The sequence below is a fragment of the Electrona antarctica genome (genome assembly GCF_951216825.1).
Source record: "Electrona antarctica genome assembly, chromosome: 3".
Taxonomy (NCBI): domain Eukaryota; kingdom Metazoa; phylum Chordata; class Actinopteri; order Myctophiformes; family Myctophidae; genus Electrona; species Electrona antarctica.
Window position 1 is genome coordinate 55,273,701 of NC_136808.1, and position 13,502 is coordinate 55,287,202.

Consider the following 13,502-nt stretch of genomic DNA (forward strand, 5'->3'; position numbering starts at 1 on the left):
GACGGCACGCACTTGAGCCATATGTCAAATCGACCGGCTTCATCGGTGTGCTTGTATTTTGCTAAGAGAAATGTTGTAGAGTTTAAAGGTGCTATAGCCAAGTTTTCAGCCAAAATTTAAAATATATATAAATGTATTTTGTTGGCCTTTTCCCCCTCTATCTTTCCCTATATTATGATGCTGAGGTGTTCTCCTGCAACAGCACACTCCCCCTTTGTCCCCCTGTGGCTGAATGCACTGTTTATATCCACTACAGTTTACTAGACGGGACGTCGGGGGGGATTTAAACTTTTAGCCAATTGCAGCGCGAGGCTGTGACTGTGTGTTCAACCCAGCAGTATTATAATGAAAACGCGATGCGATTTCAATTGCAATGTATAATATTATCCCCATATCTTAGTTTCACTAACATTGTTCATGTGAAATAGTATGTTTATGATTTAATATGTAAGCCTATTGAAATTATGAGAATCGCTATGTATAGTGCATGGTTGGGTGGTGTGAAACTAGTGAACAACACCAGCAGCAAGCATCCCTCAGAACTCGGAGGATCCTTAGTCACAGAACGACTCGGACCCCAATAAAGTCTCCTGGTTAGGCCTACATCAATATCGTTCATGTGGAGTGGGTTGTATGTGCTTATTTGTTGAAATGGTGGAAGTGGAAGTGAGTAATAGTATCATTTCACCAGCCACGACCACCGCGGCGACTGCCTGCCGGCCGGCTTGAAGCGTGCATTCAACCCGTGTTCGCCAGCGGTGACAGGCTAGCCGTCGCGGATCATCATAGCGATTTTTCTTCATTGCAATGAATAACCGTGGACAGAGTAGTTCACATGAACGATGCTGTAGTGGCTGGGGCATTTGAGGGGCAATATGTTTTATATGCACGATTACAAATAAAAGAGAGAGAATTGAATTGAGAGCCAGTGAGTCTCCTCCATAGAGTATATACAAGGATAGAGACTGAACTGGCGCGAAGCTCCGCCCCCCAGCTATTCATGTCAGTGGAAGTTGCTCAGTGGCGTTTTGAAGCACCCGGAAGACTGCCGGAAGTACCGTCTCAGAACGTCTACTTCCGCATTTGACCACCAAATGTTGGTGGTCAAATGCGGAAGTGCAACCGAGCGCTCAATGTTAAAGCCCAGCTGCACGGGGTTTCCCGGCCATGAATCCACGGGTCCGCCTGTAGTCTCTCCTCCTACCACTAGGGCCCAGAGCTTCAACGTTGAATAGCCTCACTGGCCCCTTGGGTCTCCTCCTCCGCTACTTCCTCATTTGAGGGACTCGTCGTGTCAGTCGTGTGATATTGCGATTATGCTACAGTTATCCTTAAAAAAACATGTCAACTCAATGTCATTGTTGTAACTAAGATATCGATAGAAATTCATAATTTTTTAATGTCATATTTAGCCATACGAGCGCAATATCCATAGCGTCCCTCCCAGCAGCAACAACAATCCCATAGCCTGAAGTGACCTGGCTCAGCCAATAGAATGAGGGGGGGAGGGGGGTGGAGCTAGATTTGCATTTGTTTGGAAACACTCACGCACTTTGTGTACAAACACTGGAAACTTGTCTATACCACCTTTAATTTATATTATTTAATTACTGAATTCATTTTACCCATTCTTGACATTATTCCGGTAGAGTGTCTCAGCCCTATAAGTGGTCGCTTTATCGCCTTTAAGGCGTATTACTGGTATTGTATTGTAGTGTATTGTATTGTATTGTATTGTATTGTATTGTATTGTATTGTATTGTATTGTATTGTATTACTGATTAATTGCATACAATGGACCACAATGGAAACAAGCCCTAGGCATTTTGTGTTTAGCCTACTGTTGAATCTTGTAATCAATCAAATACATTTCTCAGAACAATTAGAATCACAATATCCAGATTTCTAAGGCAAGGGGAAAGACCCAAGGGGGATATGTATACAATACAGTCCAGCTACCTAAACAATTGGCCTAGGATTCAAATGTAAAATAGTATCATTATCATTGGGCCACTCAATTCCAGCCACATGATTACATGGATAAAAGTTACTAATGGATACGTTGAATTATGGTACTCCCTAGCAGTGAGACCTATTCTGGGAAAAGTGAGAAACCCCACTTCAGATCTGGACAGGGCCGGATCTACCGTATGGGCACTTTGGGCACGTGCCCAGGGGCCCTTGGGCACCAGGGGCCCATTACAAAAAAAGCTCCACAGACATTTTCCCTGCTAATCCGAATGAAATACATGGTGTCTAAATAGATTAGTGTTTTATTGTTGGTGAGAAGGCAGCTGAAAAGTGCAATTGTGTGTAAAGCAGCAACAATGCGCTAGATTGGCTGTCACTGGGGGGGGGTACGCGACCGGAAATAGGCCAATATAACGGCATAAAACCGCCCCAAAACCGCCCAAAACAGCAAAAATGTTACACGCGCGATACGTGCACGCACAAAGATTTACGTGTGCATGTGAGGGCCCTTCGAGCTTCAGTGCCCAGGGGCCCTCAGAGGTGTTAATCCGGCCCTGGATCTGGAGGAGAGTGCATTGTAATTTGCACGAACAGTACCCTAAAGTATGAAAAGGTTTGAGAAGCTCTGTGCTGAATGCCTAAAAATGTAAATTGCACAGAGACACAGAGGACTGAGGAGTCTAATAACCAGTGACAGACGAGCCCCGTGGATATGGACTGGAAGACGTACAGTCAGGAGGTGTGTCTGTGCATCAGTGTTGTTTTTTGCATCTAAAATTCAGGCTTCTGCTTCCAACCCTAAAAAACTCTTTGAAACTTTCTCCTCTCTCCTACAACCACCACCCCCTCCTCCCTCCTCGTCCCTCCTCCCTGACGATTTCGCCAACTTCTTTGACAAGAAGGTGAACGATATCCGATCCTCCTTCCCTCCTCCCCCGGCTGGTGCCCTGCGCACTGCCCACACCCGTCTGCCTGCCACCCCCCCCTCTCTACCTTCATCTACTCCTCTTCCCCCCCCCATCCCCTCTCTATCCCACTTCTCTCCCCTCTCCCCTAACGAGGTCCTTCTCCTTGTTAGCTCTAGTCGCCCCACCTCATGCTCTCTGGACCCGGTCCCATCCACTCTGTTGCAGTCTATTGCACCTGAACTTCTTCCCTTCTTAACCCACCTTATTAACACCTCTCTGACATCTGGCTACTTTCCCTCTACTTTCAAGACTGCCAGAGTCACCCCCCTCCTGAAGAAACCGACACTTGACCCCTCTGAGATCAAGAACTACAGACCGGTTTCCCTTCTATCCTTCCTATCTAAAACTCTCGAACGTGCTGTCTTTAAACAACTGTCCTCCTATCTCCACCAGAACAACCTCCTGGACTCCAACCAGTCTGGTTTCAAAGTGGGTCACTCGACAGAGACTGCCCTGCTGGCAGTGACGGAGTCGCTCCATGCCGCTAGAGCGAACTCTCTCTCCTCCGTCCTGATACTCCTGGACCTGTCTGCAGCGTTCGACACGGTGAACCATCAGATCCTCCTCTCCACCCTCGAGGGGATGGGTGTCTCAGGCTCTGCACTCTCCCTGTTTGCATCCTACCTGACGGGTCGCTCCTACCAGGTGATGCTGAGAGGGTCTGTGTCAGAACCACACAGGCTCACAACTGGGGTTCCCCAAGGCTCGGTTCTGGGTCCTCTTCTTTTCTCTCTCTACACTACATCTCTGGGTGCTGTCATCCACTCCCATGGCTTTTCCTACCACTGCTATGCCGATGACACCCAGCTGATCCTCTCATTCCCCCCCTCTGATACCCAAGTGGAGGCACGCATTGCTGCTTGTCTGGCTGACATCTCGGCGTGGATGTCGACAAACCACCTGAAGCTCAACCTGGACAAGACCGAGCTGATGTTCCTCCCGGGGAAGGGCTGTCCGCACCGAGACATGGCCATCACCATTGATAATGCTGTGGTGACCTCAACTCGGACTGCGAAAAATCTGGGTGTGACCCTGGACGATCAACTGACGTTCTCGGCAAACATCGCATCAGTGACAAGGTCCTGCAGATTCCTCCTCTACAACATCAGGAGGATTCGCCCCTTCCTCACGGAGAAGGCAGCCCAGGTGCTCATCCAGGCTCTCGTCATCTCCCGCCTGGACTACTGCAACTCCCTCCTTGCTGGTGCTCCGGCATCTGCCATCAGACCTCTGGAGCTTGTTCAGAAAGCTGCGGCTCGTCTGGTGTTCAACCGCCCCAAGTTCTCCCACACAACCATCCTTCTCCGTTCTCTACACTGGCTCCCCGTAGCGGCCCGCATCCAGTTCAAAACCCTGGTGTTAGCCTATAGGGCAGTGAAAGGAACAGCTCCTTCCTATCTCCGGGCTATGGTCGATGCCTACACCCCTGCCCGACCACTTCGGTCTGCCACCTCGGGGCGACTGATTGCCTCGTCACTCAAGGGTCCTTCTGGCCGATCCACACGGTCACGACTCTTTTCTGTTCTGGCCCCACAGTGGTGGAATGAACTCCCCACTGATGTTAGGACAGCAGAGTCACTGCCCATATTTCGCCGCAGGTTGAAAACCCACCTCTTCAGGAAACACTACCCTTCCTCTCTGCCTGACCTACTTGTTGTTAACTAGTTGTACGAACGTTTGTTTTCTATTGTTGTATTGTTTATTGGATCTTGTTTAGTCGATACACTTAATTGTTTTAGCTCATGCTCATTTGATTTAGCTATTTTGTCTCATCCGGTTAAGGAAATAGGTAGCTGATATATTGCACTTTTACCTTAGCGCTAGGTATACTCTTGGTTGCTTGTTTTTGCAGAAAATGCACTAAAGACTTCTGGTGATTAGTAGTTTTTGTTCCCTACCTATGTTGAATACACTTATTGTAAGTCGCTTTGGATAAAAGCGTCTGCTAAATGACTGTAATGTAATGTAAATGTAAATGCATCAAATTTCTATTTTAGTTTTAGTCATAGTCTCTTGAATAGTTTTCACTTAGTTTTAGTCACATTTTAGTCACCTGGAATGTGTTAGTGTTAGTTTAGTTTTAGTCGACTAAATGTCATGAGATTTTAGTCGACTAAATCTACAGTTGATTTAGTCGACTAAAATGTGTTTTGGCAGGCCTTGATGCCGTCATAATGATTTTACATTTGCTGAAAATAGCCGATCTACAAGCTCACAACGCGTCGCACTGCGACGCGTTGTGAGCTTGTAGATCGGCTATTTTCAGCATGCAACCAAGTGTAAACGACTTATACTGGATCTCTTGTCCACTAGTCCCTTCCTAACTAGTTTTAGTCATCACAGCTTAGTTTTAATTTAGTTTCCATTTAGTTTTTGTCAGTGGAAAAAGGTAGTCGACGAATAATCTTCGTCTTAGTTTTAGTCGACGAAAACAACACTGCTGTGCATGAAGATAGAATGCCAGCAGGTCAGTCCAAATATACACTCCTACTCTGTTGGAGTCGGAGGCCACACCATTACCTCGTGACGTCATCCATGTACAGTAGGTGCACAGTTCTGCATGATGACCCGCGGTCCCACCCACCCCGCCCCTTTCTCATCCACCACCCTGGCATGAGTCACACCGACGCATGCATGCTCGTGTGACACTCACTCACGTCTCAGGAAACAGGTTTACACAGCAGACGGCACACACACCCACTCTCAGATGGGGTGGGAACCTGTGTGTGTGTGTGTGTGTGTGTGTGTGTGTGTGTGTGTGTGTGTGTGTGTGTGTGTGTGTGTGTGTGTGTGTGTGTGTGTACGTGCGTGCGTGCATGCGTGCGTGCATGCGTGCATGCGTGCGTGCATGCGTGCGTGCACGCATGCAACCCATTGGTTGCAGTTTCGTGGTTGGACAAAAATCCTCTCTCTCCATCCACTACCATTGAAATAACATGTTTTTCAGTTGCTTCATATTGATATTCTGTGCATTCAATTCTTATTTTAAACTTGGTGTCAGTAAAAAGGAACATCACAGGTGCAGCATGGTGACTCGGTATATCATGTTTGTTTTGAGTTTTCTTTTCCAAAAATTATGTTTTAGCAAATTCAACATAAACAAGGCGGAACCAGGGCGGAACAAGGCAGAAAGAGCCTGCTGTTTAGTCAGTCAGGGACCAATCAGAAGGCTGACAATTAAAGGGTGAATTGGACAGACAGAAGTGAACAGACAACATTGGAATACTATCAATTGAAGCTGATAAATGGGTATTCTCAAGTGAGTGGCTGAAATTGGCAACCCACCTCAAAAATTGTGAAAAGTGTTTCTGTTATTTCCGCTGCTCCTGAACAAACAACTTGTAGCAATGATTACTGAATATAGAGCGTCGCAGTCCCGCCCCCTACCATGGCCCAGGAAATTAATCCCAATGCATTTTTCCAATAGACATTTCAAAAAGAATTTATTTAAAGACAGTTACGCCGTGGACAAAGCCAACTCGAGTCGTGACAACTCATGACAACACAAACAATATTTTGGACCAAACAAATAATTACAAAGAAGAAAAACAACAAAAAAAGTGTTGTAACCTGCCGTTTTTTTCTTCTTTCTAATTATTTGTTCGGCCCAAAAAATTGTGTTTGTTGTCATGATTTGTCACGACTCGAGTTGGCTTTGTCCGCGGCGTAACCGTCTTTAAATAAATACTTTCTGAAATGTCTATGAGGAAAATGAACGGAGAATCATTTCCTGGGCCCTGGTAGGGGGCGGGACTGCGACGCTCTATAGGGATTTAACATCAACAATAGCCATAGACAATCGTCTCTGTCGCATGGAAACCTCATATTATGTCTAAAACTGTTACTTTTCAGGATTCAAATTCAAAAGTAGCGCAGATCTACAAGCTCAAAACGCGTCAATTCACGCCGCACTTTGAGCTTGTAAATCTGCTACTTTGAATGCTTTCGTGTGTCGCTGCAATATGATAAAGTAAGGCATCTATTAATGAAAAATAAAAATAAATTGGAATATGGACTGGATATAAGAGATTTATGCGCCCGACCGCAACGATATAGGGTTAAATTAACAGCGAGGATTTGACGTGACGTGACGTGTGAAGTATGTATGCATGAAGTATGACATTGCAGTCAGGCAGAAACATTGTATCGCCATATTTCACTCTTTGTTTTTGTAAGTTAATCTCCGGCTGCTTCATCATACAAGAGTCAGTGTCATACAAATGTAGTGAAAATTGTCGATCTACAAGCTCACAACGTGGTGCGGTGTGCTGTGAGCTTGTAAATTGGATATTTTCGCAGCGGACAGACCTCATGCTTCCTTCTATGCATGAGGAGTCCAAGCTTCTTCTTTTCACGTCATGTACGTCATGTCAGGCGCCCCGGCTGGCCAGGTGGAGGTAGTTTTAGAGACCAGGATTACTGCGTGTTTTTTGTGAGGTTACCTACCCTAGGGGACACGGGGAAAACATGCAAACTCCACACAGAAAGGCCCTTTCGCCCAGGACCTTCTAGCTGTGAGGCTAGAAGAGCGCCCCTCACTTCACACAGGTGTGATTTTATTTGTATAGTATTAAAAAAGGAACGGTTTTGGACTTAGGTTTCCACCCAACAGCAACGATGAATTCCCTTCTCTCCAGCATGCTAGTGCTGAAACACAGAGTCTCTGTTCAGTCCACTTCAGGTCATACAGTGGTCTCTCTGTGGACCCCACACCACCCACACCCTCCCCTCTCATGTCAGCTTGAAGACTTGTGTTTACCGATTAGGCAATCCTTTGCTGTTTTGCCATGACTACGGCCATTTCAAAACAGACACTATGAGCAAGGTTGGGTGCAGGGAGGAGTAAGTAAGTAAGTAGCCTTGCCGAGCCATGAGGCCCATAGGGCAGGAGCCTATCTCCTGTTTCTGTAGCGTGAGGCTTGATGTACAAGTACTCCCCCTTGACATGACGCTAGTATGTCGCAGGGAGGAGGGACAGGTCAAAACTATGAGATCTATTGCGCTGGTTCTCGACGTGGTGGTCCAGGGACCACCAGAGGTTAAATCCACTGAAGGCAGTGAAATAATTATTCTAGACAGAAGATGGCGATGCACTCTAGAGTAATGCATGCACACTGGCCAGAGTCCATGACGGAAATAGCAAGACTCGCGATCTTCGGTTTACTTCCCGGGCAGACACATTTTTAGGAGACCAGAAGAATGTTGGAGTCTATATCATTCCAACATGAACACAGCTTCTGAGAGCTTGTGAGATTTGCCATCTTACATTGGTGCACACTTAGGAGACTATTTGTGACCAGATTTGACTGAGAGACTGCCAGCGCGCAAATTCCAGCTTTTCACCAGAGGAGAAAAACCTTTTTTTTTTCAAATGAGTTTATAGCACAGGCAGACTCTTCACATACTAGAGCATGTCTGAAATAAATGTCAGAGCTGAAATCGAAAGCTGAAATCGACATATGAAATAAATGCCCAAACATGTAGCTAGTTGTAATGTTAGAGACCACAGAAGTGAACCTTTCAAGCCTGTTTTCTCAACTCGCTGTTTTCTACAAGACATTACTCTATAAGCCATATCTCCAAAACTGGTGGGTCAAACACTGAACAACCAATATGTCAATTTGAAGCTATGATTCCCTGCTTTCATATGACATGAAAAAACGAAAATTCAAAAAAATACAATGGCAGTCCCTCAGTCAAGTTTAGTCACATTTGTAGGATTTGTGTACAATGTCGCCTCTAGTGGCTCCAATCGGGATGGACTATCTTCCTAAAGTAACAATCTTTGTTTAAGGTTAGACACAAAGGTGGGTAAATCATAGGATGATCTGCCATCCCAATTGGAGCCACAAGAGGCAAAATGGTAAATGGTCTAAGTGGGTGCGGTGTCAAACCTCAGTAACGTATGTTCTGATTTAGTAAAATCTTGGGTATATTGTGTGGCTTGTGATGATCACGTCCAATATTTAGTTCAGTGACCATGCATGGAGCTAAAGAATGTGTTCACGTTCACTCTTCAATTGGAATTGATCGACACCAACCTGCTTCCGGTCTCCTAAAAAAGGCGTCCGTCTACTTCACGCAGATACGGGGAGCAAACTGGGTATGGCAGGTCTTGCCATTGTTGTCTTGGGTAGCACTTTGGTAGGTCGTCCACATACTGTAGCAGCAGATATGTACATGAAATTATACATGAAACAGGTGCAAAGAGTGTCAGATAAAGTGCATGCAGAGTATCAACATATTTGTCAGGTAAGGTTCAACCTGTCCTTACTGAAATCATAGGTTAACTTTGACAGGTCAAAATCCACAGAGAAAAGCACTGCAGTAACACTGCAGGTATTTATGAACCAAACAGTATTGTTTACCTGCAGGTAAGGCTTTGGCTGCCACTGTGCACACACACACACGCACGCACGCACGCGCGCGCACACGCACACACACACACACACACACACACACACACACACACACACACACACACACACTTTGTCTCTGTCGGGTGAAAACCTCATTATGTCGAACTGTCACTCTTCAGGATTCAAATTAAAAAACAATAAAACTAGCGGATCTGCAAGATCGTATTTCGAGCTTGTGGATCTGCCGCTTTGTTGAGACGCTGTAGTATGATAAGTTGGGCGTTAATTTAAGAAAAAACCCAAAGAGTTACAGTAAGGAGATAGGAGGTGTTCATGTTCATGTTCATTGCAATAACAGAGCTGGTTGCAGGCTGCCGGGCGGCCTCTCTAGGCGCCTGTATCGGCATGTGTAATTTAATCTCCAGATTCTAGTAATTCACTTCTCTGACACAGGGACATATCCAGGACCATGAGCAGTGGTGGAAAGTAACTAAGTACATTTACTCAAGTACTGTAGACCTACTACTGTAATTGCTGTGAATTGTGAATATAGCTCCATACTAACTTTTTGTGTTTTTCATAAATGAATGCTCTATACTAGTCTACTTCACACTATACAGCTTCACACAAAGCATCAAATGTAGCAGACCCACAAGCTTGAAACGCGCCGCAAAGCGACATGTTTTGAGCTTGTAGATCTGCTACTTTTGATGCGTTCGAATTTGAATCTGGAACATTGGTTTCCACCCGACAGACGATAAATAAAATAATAAAGTTACTTTTTGTTTTTTAAATATTTCATACTGTACCTACAGGCCTACTCCTTTACAATTATTTGAAAAGTTTTGTTACAACATACTTTGTATAATAATCATAATCATAATCATAATAATAATCTTTATTGTCCCGAAGGATATTCGTCTTCACAGTCTGTTCAAATACTCCACTACACATCAAAAACAACAAAGAGCACATAACACCAAGACAATACAAAACCATGAGGTCCCCACAGTATACAGAACCATCCTATCGGCGGGGCAGTTTGTTTAATATGCCGCGATGGCTGAGGGGACAAAACATCTACTAAAACGGACCTTTTTCCACGGCAAGGTTCTGTATCTTTGTCCAGAACTCCAGATGGCATGAGGTTGAAGAAGCGATACAGGGGATGATCAGTGTCATTTGAAATCGAAAGTGCTAGCCGTGTGATGGCCTTATTGTTCATATCAGAAAGTGTGGGTAGATTTGGATGATTATTAGAAAATAATAAAGATACATGAATCACTTAAGTCCTATACTTAACCCATTCTGGGCGGGAACCCCTTTTGGTGTTAGCATTATGTTATGCTTTAGCTATTGAAAAATAGCAGATCTACAAGCTCATAGCGCGCCACCGGGTGGCGCGCTACGAGCTTGTAGGTCTGCTATTTTTGAAAAATCGAAGAACGACTGACATAGAAACATAGCTTTTTCCGAAAACTGTCAGGATGTAGACGACATTTTTAGAATCTGATCTCAGGTCAAAATGGGGCCTATTCATATTCCAGTTTTAGGTGATAAGGTGACCACTGAAAATTATAACATGACGTCACGCCGTGGAGGTAAGCGACTCACCACTCACCTAAACACATCTCTCTTGTTTTTACTAACCTCGGTGGTCACCCACCTAAAACGGGAGTATGAATAGACCTTTAGGCTATTCAAAATAGCCAATCTCTACAACAAGGCCTTGTTGTGAGCTTGTAGATCTGCTTGTAGACAAAAACCAACAGAAATAATAAAACAAATACTTGGAAGTGTAAGTTAGGGCATTAAGCAACTAGTCGACTAGTTTACTAGTCCACTAGTCGACCTTGTTGGTACTAGTTGACTAGTTGATAAGAAAAAGAAAAGAAAAAAAAGTTTTTTGTAGGCCTCAAGATCAGGTAGATTATAGTTATAGTCACCATGTACACAGTTTTTCAATGTACAAATATTTATTTCCAAAAAAGGAAAACATTTTCTTTTTTTTTTCTTCTTTTTTTTTTTTACATAATAGGTAGTTAAACAACTAGTCGACTAGTCGACTAGTAAACTAGGCAACTAGTCAACTAGTAACAATGACTAGAAGTGAATGCCCTAGTGTAAGTATACTTACAGCATACTGATGGCAATACTTTTGTACTTTAATTTAAGTTTTGAATACATGGCATTTCTTTTAACAGAGTATTTTAATATTGTATAGTATTACTTGGTTAAGTAAAAAATATAAAATAAAATCACAGTACTTCTTCCATACTGCCTCTGGGGCGCCTGTATCGGCACGTGTAATTTCATCGTCAGCTCCTCAGAGTAATTCACTTGTGGACTCAGGGAGAGAGGCAGCTAGGCCATCAGGCATCTAGGGACTCAGGGAGAGAGGCAGCTAGGCCATCAGGCATCTAGGACTCAGGGAGAGAGGCAGCTAGGCCATCAGGCATCTAGGACTCAGGGAGAGAGGCAGCTAGGCCATCAGGCATCTAGGACTCAGGGAGAGAGGCAGCTAGGCCATCAGGCATCTAGGCAGTGGACTCAGGGAGAGAGGCAGCTAGGCCATCAGGCATCTAGGCAGTGGTCAGGGAGAGAGGCAGCTAGGCCATCAGGCATCTAGGCAGTGGTCAGGGAGAGAGGCAGCTAGGCCATCAGGCATCTAGGCAGTGGTCTAAATCTAATCAGTGATGAGGCACCTTCTCAGAAACGTGTCAAGGGTGAAATTGTGTTGGGGGAATGGGTAGGTTTGAGTTTACCAGAGAGTTAAGGTTATTAGAGACACATGTAAACAGCCTGTAGCCATATAGCAGCTCAATAAACCCTCGACCATCTTTCTGCGCTTCCTACGTTTTTCATCTCTGTCGGGTGGAAACCTCATTATAAAACTGTTACTTTTCAGTATTCAAAAATCACACCCGTGTGAAGTGAGTGGTGCAACTCCGTGTGGGAGTCCCTGTGGGGTCTCCGGAAGTTCCAGACCCACAGGGCCACAGCCAGGGTGCCGGCCCGGTTCCGGCGAGCCGCCCCACGTCCGAAACGGTAGAGAAATGACAGTTACCGTGTTGGGGTCCCTCTACTGTACCCTCTACTGTACTGTACTGTCACTGTACTGTAGTGGCACACCCAAAATCATCATATATAATATACAGTTAATAATGTGCGTGTGTGTTTGTGTGTGCATGTGTTAGGTTGCGCACAGCTGTGTAAAACAACCATGCTCTTTTCGTGCTCATACCCAGGCACCCAGCCAGGCACCCAGCCACACACATAGCTCCGTAAGGGAGTGGTTGCACCACAAAAAAATAGCAAAAGTAGCAGATCTACAAGCTGTAGTGTGATCAAGTAGGGCGTTAATTTGTAAAAAAAACAAAACAGTTACAGTACACAAACATTAAATCCCATTAAAAATAAAGAGAATTTAATGTTTGTTTTGACACCGTTTGTTACATCATCATTACATCACCTAATCATACCAAGCTATACCGAATTCCCTCCTTGATGTTGTAAGATGATAAGAGCGCCCCTCACTTCACACGGGTGTGATTTTTTTGGTTAAAAGATAATAACATAAGTTGACAAATTAAATCATGAAGAAGTAATTTTTTTATTGGATGATGTACGACAACAAGAGCGCCCCTCACTTCACACGGGTGTGATTTTTATTATTATTCTAATCTCTAGGAACCAGTCACTGCAAAATTAATTTAAATCTGTGTATACACATGGAACCAAATGGACTCATGTGGTTACACGTGTTACACTCCCAGAGTTACAGACCAATAAGGGTTCATTTTGACTCCTGGCGGTCCCTCCCTGGACCTGACATTGAGAAACAGTGCCGTTACTGTTTTGTTTTGTGTTTTGTTTTGATCACAGCAGTCAACAGCACCCCATTTATTGAGCTATGCCCAGCTACAAAGGACCAACACTGCCACCCAGAGGCCACAGACTGAAATTCAGTTAACTTTCTTTTTCTTGTCTCCTTTTCGTCAGTGTTTAAATGTAGCACAGCATCATTTGCTGTGTGTAATGTATCGGAAACTATTTAAAATCACTTTTTAATGATTGAGTGTGACATTTTGATTAAAATGAGCAAATGTAACAAACTAAATCTCAGCAACAATGGAAACAAATAGGCACCACACAAAACAACGTGCTTGAGTGATCAGGGGGGGGGGATCAAGATTTATTGAGC